This window comes from Ursus arctos, unplaced genomic scaffold (assembly GCF_023065955.2).
Source record: "Ursus arctos isolate Adak ecotype North America unplaced genomic scaffold, UrsArc2.0 scaffold_21, whole genome shotgun sequence".
Taxonomy (NCBI): Eukaryota; Metazoa; Chordata; class Mammalia; order Carnivora; family Ursidae; genus Ursus; species Ursus arctos.
Genome location: NW_026622886.1, coordinates 17,870,201 through 17,889,115, shown reverse-complemented (window position 1 = coordinate 17,889,115; position 18,915 = coordinate 17,870,201). Strand labels below are relative to the sequence as shown.

The window sequence follows — 18,915 nt, the reverse complement described above, 5'->3', positions numbered from 1 at the left end:
TCCCTCTGCATTTTCCCTTAGAGTTGCTGCAAACCTTTGCTAACAACAGAAACGAGTCGTAGGGAAGGTCCTAGGGCCTCCCTCATCGTCAGTTGCTTGAGCGACAGAATGAATGTTGAGATCTAGAAAGTCTGCGTATCCCGTCTGGTTTGTAGTTCACTCAGACGGGTCTTTCCTGGGAATTTGGGAGCTTGGGCAAGTTATTTAACAGCTCAGGGCCTCGGTGTCCTCATTGATACGAGGGGGATCATAATCGTACCATCCCGGGGTTGTTAAAGAAGAGAAACATGTTCAGTGCTTAGAACAATGCTTGCTACCTCCCCAGGGTTTGCACCTTCGTGGGAAATTTCTCTAATTAAAAGAAAAGCCATTTTCCTTGTTAAGTCACAGAGAGGAGTCAGAGTGCTTTGTTAAGTGATAACACAGCCCAGTTGCCAAGCAAGGATAGTTGGGGTGAGTTAATGCATTTCTGGAAAAGCAGTTAATGTGCCTGCTAGGGCAAAATTATTGCTATTTAGAGGTAATCATTTCAGGCCTGTAATTTCGGCCATCTCTGTGTGGATCTGTTGTTGCTGTATATTTAGTCTCATAGACATAAAGACTTAGACTCCTAATAAGGGTAAGCTTTTGTTCTGGTTTTGCTGTTCATAGTGAAAGGTGAATTAAAAGCTGATTTAAATATTAGTTCCTGATCTATATTTAGTGCCTGCCTTTTTCCAACCTCTTTGGAATTCAAGACAGAAGGATTACACATTTCAGGAAGTAGAGACATCATTAATTATAAAGTGTTCCTTTATATGATTGTAATTACATATGATTATGTCATTGAAATGTTAAAGGTGCTTTCCTTTAATGTAGCAATTAATTAGTCCTGGCTTCATGCACAGTCCTATGAAGCAGTAAAAGCGCTTCTTGCAAATTGCACTGTCTGGAAGACTTACAGATGGTTTATTGTTTTGCAGTTTTCCCCAGGTTCTAAGTCGCACAATGGGAATTGGGGCCCTCGGAAGGAAAACAGTCATCTTGCCTGTTGGCGGGGTGCCTAAAAGCCTGGTTTTGAGACTAAAAAAATGTCATTGTTTTAAATCAAGGCGTCAAAGATCAGGCGCCCTGGCTCGGTATCTGTGACTCAGTTCTACCGCTCCTTGTGGTCCGGGCACTGGGGCTAAGGACTGTGCGTCTTCAGTGTGAAGGGAGAACGTGGGCTGGAAGGGACCCCTCAAAAGACCGGTAGAGCCACTGCTATGTAGATGACACCTGATCTCCCTTGGGCAGACTTTCTCACGTTCTGGGGAAAGCAGTCTCGGGGCCTTCAGTCACCCGGCGTGCTTTGGCACCTTCTGTGTCTAAGGCTCGGTGCCGTGGGGCGCTTCCTGCCCTTTGTCTCACCCAAACTCCAGCAGCCCGGTGAGCTGGGTGCGCTGGCCTCTCCTTTGACACATGAAGACGGGAGGGCTTCCAGGAGAAACCCGCCCAGGCTTCTGCAGCCGGGAGGCAGTAGTGTCCTATTTGAACCTGGCTTGTCTGCCTACATTCCTGGCCACAAGGTACACGCCCTACCTTCTGGGCCGTTCGTTTTCTTTGCCACCGGAAGACTTGACTTGCAGGTAGGCAATTGGGTAGCACAAAGGTGCTTTTTGTCTATTATCAAGCACTTCACTACGGCAGAGCCCTGCTGTGCACTGTGCCTCGGCTTGAGCCCAGGGCCCGCATGGCCTCTGTGTCCTCCTCACCCCCTTGTCTCTTTCCTCTACTGCCGGTGGAGAGCTTGAGGTTTGGCCACGTGACCTTTGAGCGGCCGGCTGGCGTGAACAGCGAGGGCAGGAGCAGCTCTTGTCCAGCGTGTCACACAGGCGTGGCGGGGAAGGGCAGAGGGAGAGGGAGAGAGAGAATCTCAAGCAGACTCCCTGCTGAGTGCGGAGCCCGGATGAGGGGCTTGATCCCCGGAGCCTGAGATCATGACCTGAGCTGAAATCAAGAGTGGGACGCTTAACCCACTGAGCCACCCAGGTGCCCCCATGATTGACACTTCTTTCAACTTCGCCATGTTACTCTGTGACTATGCGTATACATTGAACCATAAGAAATTGCCAACATATGACCATTTTTGACCCACAAAAATGGCGGTCTCACATGGTTGGGTTTCTAACCTGAGAGGCAGAATGGAGGAGCGTCTGTGAATGTGAAGCTCTGGGCCACATGTTCCTCCGTGTGCCCCATCTCCCTCTGCAGGTGTTCTCATGGTTCCCCAGCTCTCAGCGTGACCCTCTCTGCCTTTCAGCATCTTCCTCAGCCCCCTCCTTCGTCCTTCTGTCCTGTCCATCTGTCCATTCCCCCCGATCTCCTAAAAGACACGATCCAGAGCCTGCTCTGCACGTGACATAAAGTTGGTGGCTCCCTACCTTGACGGCTGCCTTCTTCTCTCCCGTTGGCTCTGCTGTCCGTTGCTAGCTAGCATCTCTCCACTGTTGGCTAGAACTGCCCATCCCTTGGTGTGTCCTGATAGGGAAGTTTTCCTGCAAGCATGAGAATAGCATTTTTTATTGTTGTTGTAGGTTATATTTTTAGCTCATTCCAGAATATTAGAAATGGGCAGAGGGGGGAAAAGTGGAAAATGTGTGCAGTCTTTTGTAGAAGGCATCAGAGCAAACTAGTGTATGGGCTCATTGTATCTGCTTGGGGCTGAGACACTTCAATCATCATTCCTCGGCCCCCCGCCCCCATCCATCATTATAGCAAGGTGGCTAATTGCATGAACTCTAGGCTAGACTGCTGGGTTTCAATCCAGCTCCATGACTGCAAGTGCTTTGCCTGAGCCCTCTTGGTCTCGGCTTCCCTCCTAAAATGGGTTTGGTAGTAGAGCCCGCACCGTGGGGTGGGGGTGGGGGGTTAGCTGAGTTCACACACGGTCAGTTCTGAGAACAGTGCTCAAAATACAGTAGGTACTATGAAGTATTAGTCAGAAGAATGATCCAGATGGTATTCTCCTCATCACTAATTTGAAAAATTCAGACAGCTGCAAAGAAGAAAATTTGGACCTGTGTACCACCTTCGTGCACGAGCACGGCCAGGAGCAGGCTGAGGTCAGATCCTGGGTGACTGGTGGATGATCACAGTTTCTTTACCCAACCGCCTATCTTTACATATGCAGGCTCTCCTGAAATTTAATGACTAAGATGCTTTCATTTTTAAATGATGCTTCCTTGCCCTCAGAGGGGCACACTTCTCTGAGCACACCCGGTTGGAGCAGCCAGCAAGGGCTTTGCACTCAGTGCTCTCGGGGCTAGAGTCCGGCGGTCCCTCAGCCTCTGAGCGTCCGTGCCCCCGTGGGAAAGCACCTTCCCTCATAGGGTGGTGGGGGATTAAATGTGAGCAGGGGTACGAGGTGCTCAGCATGGCGTCAGGCACCTGCTGAGTACTCCCCCGCTGCTCGTCACTTCTGTTATCTGGGTTTATGAGAGTCTCCGTGTTGTGTGACAGTTGCCTGTTTAGATCGCCTCACAAAACCATCTCCACTGTGGTCTCCTGGTTTACCCACTTTTGTTGCTCTGGTACTTTGTATGGGGTCTGGCGTGTAGGGGTTGCTCGGTAGATGTGAAATGAAAGCAGTTGGATAACGAGGTGGACACTACCCAGACAAATCACTTTTATAATGAAAGGTGATGTTCGGTAACTGCTAAACTTGGAAACACAGTGTCACTGCCTTGTCCTGTATTAGTGTTCGAGGGCGGCCATAACCACGAAGTGTGGCTTAGAACAACAGAAATGGATTGTCTCGCAGATGTGGAGGCCAGAAGTCCAAGATCAATGTGTCAGCAGGGCCGTGCTCCCTCTGAGATTCTGGGTAGATCCTTGCTTGCCTCTTCGTAGCCTCTGGTGGGGGCCGTCGGTCCTCGTGTCCCTCCCCTTGGCTAGCACCTGCACCCCTCCGGTCTCTGCCTGGCTTGTCACGTGATGTTATTCCTGCGTGTCTCCGTGTCCGAATTTCCCTCTTCTAAGGACACCAGTCCTACTGGATTAGGGACCACCCTCATGACCTCCTCTTACCTCAGTTATGTCTGCAAAACCCTATTTCCAAAGATCCCATTCATAGGTATGGGGGGTTAAGACTTCAACATTTCTGTTTGGGGGACACACTTCAATAGGTCATATGTCCGTATATTTCAGACGCTGCTCGGCTTTCATGTAGATTTTCAAAATTACAATTGATGCCACACATTCTGAAGGAAAACTGCACGACATGGACAGCAGCTAGGCTCAAAGACAGGCGTGGAACTGGAGTCTAGCACAGGCAGGTCCTGGAGTGCCTGCCACATACCAGGCAGTGTGCTGGGTCCCCAGCGTGCAAGCCAAGATGAAGGGGTCGCCGCTTGCTCTGGACGAGTGCACGACTAATAGAGGACGTGGACGGGAACACAGCCCACCCTGGCGCTCCCAGGCCTGGTTAGCGGAGGTTGTGACAGGAGACCTCCGGGGTTCCTTGCTCCGCCTGTGTGTCTGTGGAGTGCCCATCACATGTGCCATTGGGGGGCTGGAGGGGCCGGGCTTTGCAACTAAGCACTGGCAGGGACCTGCTTCCCCCACTTACAGCTTTTGAAGAGACAGCTGGGCAAACCTAGGTAGAATTCCAAGAAAGGAGTGCCGCCCAGGCCAGGACAGGGCATGTTTTACTCCTCGGGCATGGACGGAAGGCCCCCGGTCAGCTCGCAAACATGCAGGTCGAGGGAGGAGGCTGTGGGCAAGCCCGTGAACACAGAAAGCAGAGCGAGTCCGTGCCCGGCCAGTTTGGCACCACCGGCTGAAACCAGCTCGTTTCCTGCAGTCTCACTGTACGTCCTGGGACATGGCTTTGCTCGTTGGAGTTCTGATGGTTGGCATTTTGGGCAGAACGGTTTGTTTTTTTTTCTCTTAGAGTGAAACTGAGTCTTCCAGAAAGTCCATTTACAACCCGATGTAATAGTAAGGGTCTCTTTCAGAGATTTGCTTTGTTAGCGAGATTAACAACCCTTTTCACTCCTTAACCACTCGCACAGACCTGGTTCTTCAATCTCTCATCTTGGAGTGGAGAGGAGAGAGGGGTTGAAGCCCAGAGCATGCCTGCGAGTGGCCCCGCGAACTGCCCCAACCCATGGGCCCAAGCTTGAGGGGCGTGAGGCGCTGCTGGGATCCGCCCCTCGCGAGGAGCTTCTGGGGAGTTTGTAGTTCTACACCCCTCTCTAGCAGACCTTCTTTCACTCTTTATTTCACCTCTACTTTTTTTCTTCTCAGGTTCAGCCATACCTTCGAAAACATAGCCTCTGCCCTCGGATGGCTGTGTGGCTGGTTGGGGAGACAGACGTGCACAGGCAGTTAGAATGCTAGCCTGGCCGTGATACCAACATCTTCCAGGACAGGGGAGGGAAGTAGAGGCAGAGAGAAGGTGTCCGGAGGTCAAGACACCTGCCCGGGCCTGGAGCAATGAGAATGGGTTTACCAGGCTGACCCAAGTTGGGAAAGGATGTACTGACAAGGGAACAGCATGTGCACAAGGCAGGGAGTTTGACTTTTGGCTTCCCAGGGGAGTTCCCAGGGTTCTCCAGGGAATGAGGGGAACATGGGGTGGGAAGAGTGAGTGGCGCCTGGGGCGAGGAGCACGTTGGGAAGAGTGGGAACTTCATGGTGAGGGCTGAAAGCCGTGGTCAGATTTGCATTTTAGAAATAAAAATCTTTATCTCTCCATGCTCTTCTTGGCATTGGTGGTGTCCCGCTCCGTCCCCCGCCTCCCAAGCCCTGATCTTTTTGGCCAGTCACCACATACCGATTTCTCGGGGCTGGCTGAGCCGGCCCCGAGCTGGTCCTGTGGCACTTTCAGGGCAGGGCGTGCGTGGCCCTCCCTGGGTCTGCCCGTGGGTGGGGCTGTGGCTTGCACGGCTTGCACACGCGGGGCAGCTGACTTCCCGGAGGAAGCTCCAGCCACAGACTCTCTGAGCTAGCTGCAGGAGACCTGGAAGCTGACGCAATCCCTCGTCCTTTTCCGTCCAACGGAGCTTTTGTCCTTGTTGTTGTTGGCGGTGAGCATTCATCCCAGGGGGAGGCTGAGAGCTCTGCCAGCTCCCTTCTCATCAGGAGATTGCAATGGCGATATGATGAAAAATCCTCCGGTCTCCACAGCAACATCCCGGCTTATCCTCACAATGTCCCGAACGGTCTCTGCTTAATTGGAAGAGGTTCAGGGGAGAACAGTCAAGACAGAGTCATTGGCAGCATATTCCTGGAAGTAGAACGCGTCACCTTCTTAACTTAATTGGATAATTCATTTTAAATTGGGTGTGCAATCACGACAGGAAAATGTTCGTGTTAATAATACATATCTGAGATTGCCTGCCTGTGCCAAGAAGCCTGGCCCTGGCAGAGTTCTCTAATTCCCCAAAATAAATTTTACGAAGATAAAATGATGTATTGTCTGTCAGAGTGGAGAAAGAACAAAAGTCCAGCAAGCATTTGCATCTTGGAACTTTCTAGAAGACTTCTGTCAGTGGTGAAATTCCACAGAAGACCCATCTCTCCTGGGCTCAGTTCAGGAGTGTTTTGTACATCAGAGCTGCCCCCCTGTGCCCAGCCCTGGATCTGAATGTTAAGGGTCTGGTGTTTTTGTTAGGTGTCTTTTTTTCCCCCTTCCTGTCATGTCAGCTGCTCAGATGGGTTGAAGTACAACAGATGGCAACTGCACTTTTGCTCGGGGGCTGAGGGGATAACCAGGGCCTTTCTAGAAGCTTTTGGTCCTGGAAGCTGCCTAGTGACCTGGAGGCAGGGGAGGAGAGGTGGGGGTAGCAGATTGTCTTGTGACGGTTTTCTAGTCTGGTCACACTGCCCTGGGAGTTAGCGGCTGGCATGAGGGGGCCAGGCAGTTGCAGTGGGGAGGGGGTGGGCACTGCATGTTGGGTTGGGGGTGCTGCCTGTTTTGCACATGCTTCCAAGCTGGCTTCGTGGTGGCACTCAGTGTTCCCCCAAATAGGGCAGTTGCTAAGAAACACCCAGAGTCTTGGGAGTACCTTCAACGCTGTGTCGATGGGGCTGCTGGGCTCAGCGTTCAGCTGCCAATGCTCCAGCTTGGCAGCCTCGCCAAATCCACTTACGTCAGGCTGTTGCCCAAGCCCACACTGGTTTGCCGGCATGAGTGTTCCTGCTTCTGGGCAGCTTCTAGCTGCGGGAAAATTCAGTGGTTGTGTAGACAAACTGACAAAACCCCTAGCATTCACATCATACCGCCCACCACCCACCCACCAGCCCAGCTGCTCCTCTGGGCCGCCTCCTCCCCCCACCTCCTGCCTGTGCTCTGACAACAGTTTACCTCAGCTTCTACCCCCAGTCTGTGACATAAGGGGAGGAAGCTCACTTGTATGGAGGATTTGTCTTCAGCCAGCACTGTGCTAGATATTTTTACATTTATTGACTCATTTTCTAACATGTGAAATGCCTATCGTCATAGTTGGTAATGGGCCCATTTTAGAGGTAGGTTACTGAGTTTCAGAGAGGTTGAGGAGCAGATCCAAGACGGAACCGCTGGCAGGCAGCAGAGCTTTCTGTCTACGACGCTTGACCCCCAGATCCGTGCTCAGGCTTATGAAGCTGGTGAATCACACAGCTGCAGAGCCTTGGGCTCAAAGTTGAACCCCCCATTCCTAATACTGCTGATTATCACCCAAGGGCCGGCAGAGAGAGGAGACCAACCCCAGTTTGTTCAAAATGACAACGGAAAAACTGCTGGCAGCCTTCTCTGAGCCAGCTGACCACGGGAGGTTTGGCGGCCCCAGGACCCCCCGCCCCACTTCCTAGATGTCCAAATGACACTTCCTAAAGAAAGCCAGATCAGAGCACAGCACCCCTCTGCCCGTGTGCCTGCCCAGCATCCTGAGCCTCCTGGAAAGAATCCAAACCCCCTTACCATCTGGCCCCAACCAGACTGCCTCTCCTGCACGACCCCAGCCTGCCACCCTCTCTCGCATCTACTGAGACCTCCTTCCCCGGGCTCTCCCTCAGCCCTTCCTGCCTGGCCCACTCCAGCTCATCCTCACGCCTCCCTGCTTCTCAACCACCTGACGTCTGCATTTGGTGTTGCCTTCACTCTGTTCCGCCGTCCCTGGGCCTGCCTTGCAGAGGATGCTGGTCTTCCTCACCATGCCCAGTTCTGTGCACATACCACCTGGCATGCAGTGGTGCCAAATGAACGTAGGATGGACACAGGACGGATGAGCATGAAACGAGAAAACATGGTTCTCTGTAGCATAGAAAGAAGTCTGTCCTCTCAGAATGTCAACACTGCAAAGGAGCTAAGAAACCTGCCCTGCCTGCCTGTCCTTGAGCAAGTGAGGACCCGAGTGGGGAGGTGAGTGTTCAAGAAAATCAGTAGCAAAGCCCGGGTGAGAACGTGCTCCCAGACCACCTGTGGCTCCCAGCACCCCCCACCCCACCCCTGCGCCGGAGGTGGCTGCTCAAAGTCCTTGTTGGCAGCTCCCTGACTGGCAAAGCATGTGCTGGGGGAACAGTTTTACATTTTGTTTTATTAACACTCCAGAGGCCTTTAATAAAAATACCCTTGAGTGTTGAAAGCGAGCCAGCAGGGAGACAAGCGTCTCAGTCCAGGAGAAGCAGCCACGAGCCCAGAAGGGGTGGAAAAATGCTCTTGATGTCCAGTCTCAGGTCTGGCGTCCTGCCAGGCTCCTCTTGTTTGCAGGCCTCCGGGACAGCACGTTACTGGGCAGCAAGGGTGAGCACCCTCCCATGTCAGGCTGGCCGAATTTGGAGAGACGGTTCGCACTGCAGTCTAGCAGTGCCAGAGAATAAAGAAATCTCAACCCAAACCACAAAGAAACCTCCCCCAGGAGTGAGCCAATTCTAAGACGGAGTTGGAGCTCTTTATTGGCAGCACGTTATTCTTAGAAGTTGGAAGTGGGGTGTGTGTGTGTGTGTGTGTGTGTGTGTGTGCTGGTGTGCACGCTCCCAACTTCAGCTTTAGACAGCGGACAGCCCAGGCTTCACCTGTCTCGGTGCGTCCCCTAGCGTGGCGCGTGGGCAGGCCAAGCCCCTGGGAAAGGCCGGGCCTCCCTGCCCCGCCGGACAGAGTCTTTGGGCGAGGATATGTTTCCTGGGGTTGCCGTAACAGAGTACCGCAGACTCAGTGGCTCAAAACAAGAGACATTTATTCTCTCGAAGTTCTGGAGGCCAGAAGCCCAAAATCAAGGTGTCTGCTGGGCCACGCTCCCTTCGAAGGCTCTCGGGGAGAAGGCTTCTTTGCCTTTTCCGGCTTCCGGTGGCCCCGGCTGTCCTCACTGTCCCTTGGCTATGGCTGCAAGGCTTCAGTCTCTGCGTCTGTCCCTCTCCTTCTTCTGTGCCTTCTTCCCTGTGTGTCTCCTGGAGCCTTTCTTGTTGTAAGGGCACGAGGCATTGAATTTAGTGCCCACCCTGACTCCGTGATGATTCCATCCCAACATCCTTAACTGGTGACATGTGCAAAGACGCTGTTTCTAAATAAAGTCCCATTCTGAGCTTCTGGGGGGAAATGAATTTGGGGGGGTGTTGGGTACCGCACAACTCACTGCTGATGGGAAACACTGGCCCAGGGAGAGGCGGCTCAAGTTGCCGGGTTGGAGTCCTTTCAACGCAGCCCTTAGGGTGGCAGGTGGGAGGTGAGCCCGCAACAGATTCTTAGCAGAGCTCCGTGTGGCCCCAACTGCTCCGTGTCCCCTTGGCTTTGGATGGCGGGGAGTGAGAGGGGGCAGATGCAAGCAGCAGTCAGATGCTTCGAGGACAGAGGCCGGATTCACTTCCTTTTCTGTTCCTCAGAGCCTAGCAAGGAGCCTCCATATGAAAGCGTCTTAAATGCTGTTGAAAGAATGCTTGCCTGTTACAGAGGAGGAACTTGGAGCATGACTCCTACAGTGAGGACTTGTTCTAACTTTGCAGAGAGGACAGTCAGGTTTTGTGTCCGGAAAGAGTGAGTCAGCCAGTGGCCTGGACGGGAACCCAAAACGAGGAGCTGAAGCAAGGGTGTTGGCTGGGAACCGGTGGCCTGGGCTCGTCTCTGCCACTTACTCGTTTGTGAACTAAGATTGGCGCCCCAGGTCCCTCATCTGTAAAATGGGTATCAAAGTGTTGTAAGGATTGCATGATAGAACGCGTACGCCTTCAGGAAACTGTAAAGTGAGGTACCCATATAAGGAATTGAGATGATTTGAGGTGTGCCTGGTGGTTCAGTCGGTAGAACGTGCAATTCTTGATCTCGGGGTTGTAAGTTCAAGCCCCACATTGGGTGTAGAGATTACTTAAAAATAAAATCTTAAAAAAAAGGAATTTAGAAGATTTGAAGGCAGAATACAATGAAAAGACAATGTGATGTCATGGGGATGCTGCACAGATCATTGCTTGCTAAGCATAACTGCACTGGGTGAGAGGTCATGTTTGGAGGACCTGTATGGGTGGGGCACTGAAATATATTGATTTTTTAGAAGAAAAACACACCCTGTGCAGTACTTTTGTTCTGCTTTTAGAGGTGAGCAAACGGAGGTCTCTAGAAGTTCAATACCTTTCCCAAGGTCAGAGGAAGTAGAGAAACTGAGATTCGGACCCAGATCAGTTCACTGGGTTAATGTCTTGCCCATCAAGGCTCCGGCCTGTGGATGCTCAGAGATGCTGGTCACTGCTCCCCGTGCTCCCGTACAAGCACTCCTGCTGCTCAGCGGGGGCCACAGCCAGGCTGTGGATGTGGGTGCCAGCTGCCTGTTGTTTTCCCGTCAACCTTCTTTCTTGAATGTCACCCACGTTGAGGTGGGCTTGTGATGTCCCATCTGTTGCAGTGGGACCGCCGGTCCCTGGTGCCTCATGCGGGGTGCTCCATCCAAGCAGGCACCGCCTCTCCCCTGGGGGTGGATAGAGGCAGTTCTATTTCCAGCTAAGGAATAGACTTCAGGGAAAGCTGGTCTTCCCCACGAGGAGCTGGAAATGACCGCTCCTGAGCACAGACCTTGCTTCCTTAGCACAAAGCTGGCTTCCCAGGCACTCTGCAGTTACCCCACGATTACTCTGGAATGCAGAGCCCCGTGGTCCTGGCGGACTGACTTGAACAGCAGCCTCTGAGCCAACAGCAGCTGCTTTCTGGGAGAGGGTGTGGCGATGGGACAGAAAAGGCTCCCGTCTTGGCTCTCCATGGAATTGGTTTAAGCTTCAGCTCTACCAGTTACAAGCTGGGGGGTCTTGAGCTAGTAAACTTTTTAGACTCTGCTGCTTTCTTGAAAAGAAAAGAAAAAAAAAAAGATGGGGGGGCTTATTTTGACAACTAATACATATGAAATGCATTTTATTTAATGTGAAAATGCAGAGAAGCCAAAAAGAAATATTACAAATCACTGGCAATCCTACCACCTTTAAGTTTTCTTATACATCTTTTGAGGTTAATTTTTTCTTCTTTTATTTAATATATATAGTTATTTCATTAAAATAATGCTGCTTTTTTCACCTAATGTGTATTGAAAGGCCTGGGGAAATGTTAACACTGTTTTGTCCTCTAAAATAGCTACATGGTATTCCACTCTAAGGCCATTATCTCACCCACCGCTGTGGGACAGGAAATTGGGTCTCACCTCCCTTCCCATCCATGGCCTTGACTTCTTCATCTTTAAAATGGGATCCCAGCGCCCATCTTGTCAGGTGGCTGTGCAGGTTTGGTACGTGGTAGGCGCTCGTAAATGTTTGCTTCTTTCCCTGGTCCTTTCTGGCCACAGGTTCCTTTTACGTAGGGTCTCTACCGTGGTGAGATGAATGTCCTCAAAATGTCCTCTTCCCCTGCCCAGGGGTCTTGGTGATGGGCGCTCCGGGCCAGCAACCCGCATGGCCCTCCCCCTGCAGCCCAGCCACAGCAGATCCCACAGAGCTGGGCTGCTCCCTCCTGTCTGGGCAGTGTGCTTCCTGCTCTGAGCCGCATCGGAGAGCGGCAGAGCTCAGCTGGGGTGTCTGGTTAGCGTCTGCACCACTTACCGGGCTGGACGTGCGGCCTTTCTGCTAAAGCTACAATGGCCTTTGGAGTGAGACACTTGGATTTCACATCTGCTGCCCCCAGGGCTGGCTCCCTCTCCCCCTGGCCCCTGAATTAATTGGAGTGCGTGAGGTTTCCTTCACAGTGCATGTCAGGGGCTGGCCATGCTAGGCATGACATACTGTAAGCCTTGCGTCTATTTTTTGTCTGAACCCAACTAAATAAAACATCGTGTTTCCCCCGTTGGTCGAGATATATAAACCAGATGTAATTCAGTCTGCCATATGTCCCAACATGGTAGCCAGGACTGTGGACAAAGTGAGGGGAATATGCACAGCCTTCTAGGAGGTTTAATTTAGACTATTCACTTGCCACTGGAGTGAATAGGGAGTGGATTTTATGTTTTGTGCTTTTGCGTAAATGGGAGGATAAAAATCCTAAGAGCTACTGTGTATTGTGGGTTTATCACGTGTGGTTGTGTCAGTATTCTGCTGTAAACTTTATATGGATTATCTCATTCAATCCCATGAGGCAGGTGGTAGGTTAGTCCCTGTTTTATAGATGGGGAAACTGAGGCACGTGGCTGGTAAGAGATGGGAGTGGCAGTTGAACTCAGGCAGTTGATTCTAGAACCATGCCTTATAATCCCCCTGGCAGCCTTTGAGACAGTCAAGTGGGTATTTACGGAAGGATCCCCCACTCTCCCATCTGCAGCCCTGCTGCTGCTGCTGTGGGATTAGGAATAGGCTGGGCTGTTAGGAAGAATCTCCTCCACGACCTTTCCTGCTGTGTTAGCGAGCTGCTGACCTTTCTCCTTTGAGAACAAGATAGGAGAGTTGCAAAATCAGAGGGCAGGAGTCCAGCGGTTCCTGGAAGTGCTCACATGGTGGAAGAGCAAGGGTTGTGGTAGCCATACCGACGGGGATCCCATAACTAGTCTGGCTCCTCCTGGGGCCAGGAGCAGCCTGGGGAGAAATGCGAGCTGGGATGAGAAGTCTGAGTGCCAGAAAGTCCGATGCACGAACTTAGATCAAAATTGCGGTGCCAGGGCAGAGCCAATACAGGCAGCACGTGTTTGCCGCATCCATGGATGAGGGAAATCAGAGTTTATGTAGCTCTCACAGGAGGTATGGGGTTGTAGGGTTTTGCATATGGCCCTTGGTGTCTGTCTGGGAGTTTTCAGTTTGAAAATGCCAACAAGAAAGCACATGCAGTTATATATATGGGACACATTCATGTGGAGCTTGAACCAGCCTGAGAATCAGCCACAGAAAATTATGTCTTTCATGGGATGAAGCCCCCGGTTTCCCACCTGGGTCAGTTCTCTTTACCGAGAGAATCATTCATTCAACAAACATGTAGTTAACTTAGTATTACCCTTCATAGCACCAAAACTAAGAAGGTAAATTGAGTTCCTTGAGCATCTCTTCATTACCTAGCACTGCATGTAATTTTTTTTCAAGATCACAATACCTAATAGACACATTTCTTTTCTTTTTTTTTTTTTAATCAGAATGGAGCATTTATTGACTCCCAGAGTTCCAGGATGTACCTGGGCCCCAGGAAAACTTGGAACCAGGGTGTGACTGCTAATACTTATTTTTTCCTCTCTGTGTCTTATTTTTTTTTTAATGATTTTTTATTATATTATGTTAGTCACCATATAGTACATCCCTGGTTTCCCATGTAAAGCTCGATGATTCATTAGTTGCGTATAACACCCAGTGCACCATGCGATACGTGCCCTCCTTACTACCCATCACCAGCCTATCCCATTCCCCCACCCCCCTCCCCTCTGAAGCCCTCAGTTTGTTTCTCAGAGTCCATAGTCTCTCATGTTTCATTCCCCCTTCTGATTACCCCCCCTTTCTTTATTCCTTTCTTCCCCTACCGATCATCCTAGTTCTTATGTTCCATAGATGAGAGAAATCATATGATAGTTTAATAGACACATTTCTAATTTATCCACCAATATAGCATTATTTACACATACATATTTAAACACACTTACGGGCACCTCTGTTTTTACCAGTAAGCCTAGAGCCTGTCAGGGCAACAGGGAAGGCAGGGAAGTGGAAAGTTGACTTGCTCTCTGTGTTTTCCAACCCGTTCGCGGGAAATAACTAAGGGAGACTCTCGCGGGTCCCTCTGTTGCCAGAGGTAGCCGGTGGGTCGGGAAGGGTTCTTGGGCCCAAGATGGCCGCCATGGTCCTGCCCCCGACAGGCTGCTTGCCGTTTAGGCTCCTGCAGTCTCAAGACACCAACTTGGAAGTGGCCGTGGTGGGAGTAGCTTCCGCTGTCACCTAGAAGTCCCAGGGAGGCTGTGTGGGGTGGATGTTGCTTTTCCCCTCCCGAAGTCGGTGTCCTTGCTGCCTGTGACCTCCCATGGAAGGTGGCGTCAGGAGTCTGCCCTGGTGGTGGGTACGCACTGAATGGGAAATGACGCACAGGGAGGCTGGTCCCACGTGTGTGAGGCGAAGCAGATGTGTGCAACTGTTCATCTAAAACCATGCCGGAGAAGTCACTTAGCTCAACTGGACACAGACAGCATTTGTCAGGTTGCCAGGCAACTGTAAGCAACACATACTTGTGGGTCTGGGAGGACGGGTGAAAAAACCGACTTTCTGTAAATACTCTCATCACTTTCCATAATAAGAGCCTGTCCCCAAGCACTCTTGTGTCCTGGGCGGTCTCAGCCTGAGTCTTGTATCCCCTTCCATTGTGGCCAGGGGCTCTGGAATCAGACTGCCCACGTATTAGCTTGGGACCACAGGTAATTTATACTCTCTGAGCCTCAGTTTGCCCATCTCTAAGATGGGGATCCTAATAGTTCCAGTCTCTCAGAGGATTAAATGAATTAACGGTGGTCAAGTTCTTCATACCCAGCCTGACAGATAATATGTGCTCAGCAACTACTATCTATTATTTTCTCAGAGAAAACTCAGTTTTCTCAGAGAAAACTCCTCACGGGAAAAACTCTTGAAAGGCAATCTCCCTTCGGAGACCACAGAGAGATCTTCAAACGTACATGTGCTCCCAGGGTCTGCCCGCGGAAGGTAAGGGGCTATCAGATCAGTTGTCAGGCATATACCCGCTCTGAGTCTACCTACTCCCTGGGTCTCAGGCCATGGGCATCCTGGTGGGGGGCTTCCTTACTGGCTCCCCTCCTGTGAGCGGATTTCCCCTGTGCACAGTTGGGCTCTGAAACAGCGGGGCTACGGTGCCCTGACCTCCTTCCTGGACCCTCTGTACCCCTTCATGCCCAGATTGTCCAGGTAGCCAGATCTACTCCTCCATCTTTCCTGCTGGAATAGACCAGCAAGGCCCACACTGGTTCTTTCCAAAGGTTTCTTCCTCCTTTCGGTCATCTCCATCCCTGCCTCTGTAACCTTTTCCTAAAAAGCTCTGCGGTGTCCTGGTAGCTCTCCCCCCAGAGAGGCTGCAGCTACCGCGGGGGCCCTCTTGCTATGGTTGAGTTCAGTGTCCTTTGTGGAGGCTCCTTTTTTATCTTCAAAGTAGGGTTATGGCAGTCAGCATCCAGCCATAGAAGGTTCCCACCACCTTCCATTTAAACATGTAAATGTTTTGGATGGACCTCAAGACCGTTACGCTAAATGGAATAAGAGAAAGACAAATACTGGATGATTTCACTTATGTGTGGACTCTAAAGAAGCAGAATTCCTACAGAGAGTAGAGTGGTGGTTACCAGCAGCTGAGGGGTGGGGAAATGAGGAGTTGCTGGTCAAAGGTACAAACTTCCAGCCACAAAATGCATAAGTTGCGGAGATCAAAGGTATGGATGGTGACTGTAGATAACAATACTGTATTATAGACTTGCAAGTTGTCAAGAGAGCAGATTTAAATGTTACCACCACCACAACAAAACTGTAATTATGTGAGCTGATGGGTGTGCTAACTAACCTAATTGTGGTAAACATTTTACAATGTATATACATGCATCCAACCTTCATATTACACATCGTAAACTTCACAATGTTATAAGTCAATTGCCTCTCAGAAAAGCTGGGGAAAAAATTCCTCATGTTCTTTGTTAAAAAACAGCTTCATTGCAGCATAGTTCACATACCATCCAGTGGCTCTATTGAAGGATACAGTTCAGTGCCTTTATCTACAGAGCTGTGCACCCAAAACCACAGTAGATTTTACGGCATTTTCACTGTCCCTCCCAAACCCTTTTACTGTGACCCCTCAGTTCATGTCACCCCCAAATCCTAGGAAATGACTCTGTCTCTCTAGGTTTGTCTTTTCTGGACATTTGATAGAAACAGAATCCATCATATACGTGGCCTTTCTTTCCCTTAGCATAACGCATTCAAGGTGCACTGACGTGGTTTCATGTGTCCGTGCTTCACTCCTTTGTGTGGCTCGATAATATTCTGTAGTCTGAATATACCACATTTGTTTATCCATCGGTCAGTTGATAGTCATTGAGTTGTTCCTTATGTTCTTTTTTTAAAGATCTTATTTATTTATTAGAAAGAGAGATGGCGGGGGGGGGGCAGAGGGAGAGGGAGAAGCAGACTCTGTGCTGAGCATGGAGCCCAATGCAGGGCTTGAACCCACGACCCTGAGATCATGACCTGAGAGGAAATTAAGACTCAACTGCTCAATCAACTGGACCAGCCAAGCACTCCTTCTTTATGCTCTTTTTAACACATGAAAGCCCCACTCTTTGAGACAGTTCCTAACCATTTTTTCAGGAGGAGGGGCCTTTTTATTATTTTTTTAATTACAGCCCCAAATTACTCCTTGATTTGCTTATGCATATAATCCCTGCTCAGATGTTATGTTCTGAATGCCCATAATAAAATCAAAGGTTAAAATTAAAGGTTTTAGAAAAGATTTTTACAAGAACATGCCTAAAGTTTCTCTTTTTTTTCTGTGTAATTATTTAGGCTCTAGTTAGTCAGTTTAGATGGATGTTCAAACTGGCTGAGGACAAAATAAAGTGTTCACCTAGGGAGAAAAATATTAATGAAAGCCAGAAATATTTTAAAATTGTAGCAAGCATGCTTTCTTTTTACTGAGGACCCACTCTGAGTCAGGTGGCACCAGTGACACCCTATTTAACCCTAGCCTGCCGGCAGTGGATTTCTCCTAGGCATGTTGTCTACCCACGCTGGGTGGGGCACCTGCCGAGATGCTGTCAATGAGGCCAAGGTGGAACTTGTAAGTTTCCCAAATTTCTCTGAAGGTTTGTAAATGGTTTTCAGCTTTGCTAGTGGTGAGTGTGCAGTTGAGGTCAGATGGGGGTAAATGGCATTCAGTAGGTTAAATCTGCACTCCCAGCACCAGGCTGCCAGGCACTAGAACTGTTCAGCGTGGAATCTAATGTGCTCAGGGGTGGGAGCCTCCTGTGTGCTGGTGCTGAGCGTAGGTTCGCCAGGATTTGCGTTACTGGGATTTCCGGTGCTGAATGGGGACATTGTGTGTCCCTCCCTTCGATGCATGCCCTGAGGGATTCCTGCTTAGAAATCTCAGTGGCATAGTAAATATGCCCTCCCCTCTGGGTGGCTGGATAAATTCACTTCCGGGATTTGATGATCTGTTTAAGGAGGAAAATTGCAAATCGACGTGCTATAATGTAACAAGAGGGAAGGCAAAAACATAATGTACTTATGTTTATAAACCAAATGATGATCACAGAAGGAACATCAAGTTTAATTAAATTTCATCTCTGTGGTATATTTGAAAGTTGCTAAGAGAGGAGATCCTAAAAGTACTCATCACAAGGAAAAAAAAATGTTACACTCTGTGTGGTGATCGGTGTTAAACTTGCGACATTATGCAGTATACCTGAAAGTAATACAATGTTACCTGTCAATTCCATCTCCATTTTGAAAATTTCACCTCTGCTAAGGGGTTCTTTGATTCTCTCCACCCAAACTTTTGTGGAAATGTGAAACAGCTTAGGCTTCAGAACAAGTAGATCGTGGTGGTTTTGGGGCGGGATTACTCCCTATCTCCGAGCTTGTGTCATAAGATGACACCTTCCGCCCTCCAGGAGGGTGAGTGTGAGAACCGATCAGATAGCTTGTGTACAACATCCGGTATGCAGTAGGTGCTCAATAGGAGTTACTGCTTCTAAAGTTCTTCTCTCCCAAATGATTTTTTTTTTTTAACACCCTCACTCATACCCAAGTTGTAGAACAGTTTGTAAGGAAACATTCTGAGTCTTTTCCCCATAGGATGGCGCTGCTAGCTCTTTGTGCTTGAGGGACACCATCTTTGTGTGGAGCGCCTTGCACCCCACAAAGATTTGATAGATATTTGCTGATGTTCCAATGCAATAAACCTCAAGAAGAGCAGATAGCCTGTCAGATGAAGTATGTTCTCCCAAAGGGGTGTGAACACTTCTGCAGTGATTATTAGTTTTAATTTTCATCCTAATGTTTGAGGACTTGGAGCCATAAACTTGAAGAGCCAGAAGTAGATACTAGCAACTTAAAATACTGTAGGAGTGATGTAAATATCAAAGTAGACAATTTGTTTCTCCTCCGGTGGCTTTCTTGGCAGAAAATTAAAAAGGAAAAATTGGCTACATGATTTAAGAAAACCTTGTGGTGCTTGGCGATAATAACTTACATTTCTATAATGCGTTCCAGCTTACAGAATGCTTTCCCATTATTATTTCATTGAATTCTCACGAGTCCCAGAGGTAGGTAAGACAATACTGCATATGGTGAAGGAAGTGCTGCTTCGACCACTTACCTACCATGTGGCTTATGTGGGTCATTTAAGCGCTCTAAGCTTATTTTCTTAAGTTTTAGAATGGGAGGTAAATCATTTAGTTTTTAGGTAATAATACCTTCCGTTTAGGATCGCCGTACAGATGCTATGGGATGATGCGTGAACACCGTCGGCCCACAGTAAGTGCTCAACAAATG

At 49.7% G+C, this 18,915-nt stretch overlaps 1 protein-coding gene across 3 annotated transcripts in view; it reads left to right on the top strand.

The window, feature by feature from the left end:
• ELK3 (ETS transcription factor ELK3) overlaps nt 1-18,915 on the top strand; it is a 66,803-nt gene that overhangs the window by 28,343 nt on the left and 19,545 nt on the right. The gene's annotated exons all lie outside the window — the stretch shown is intronic.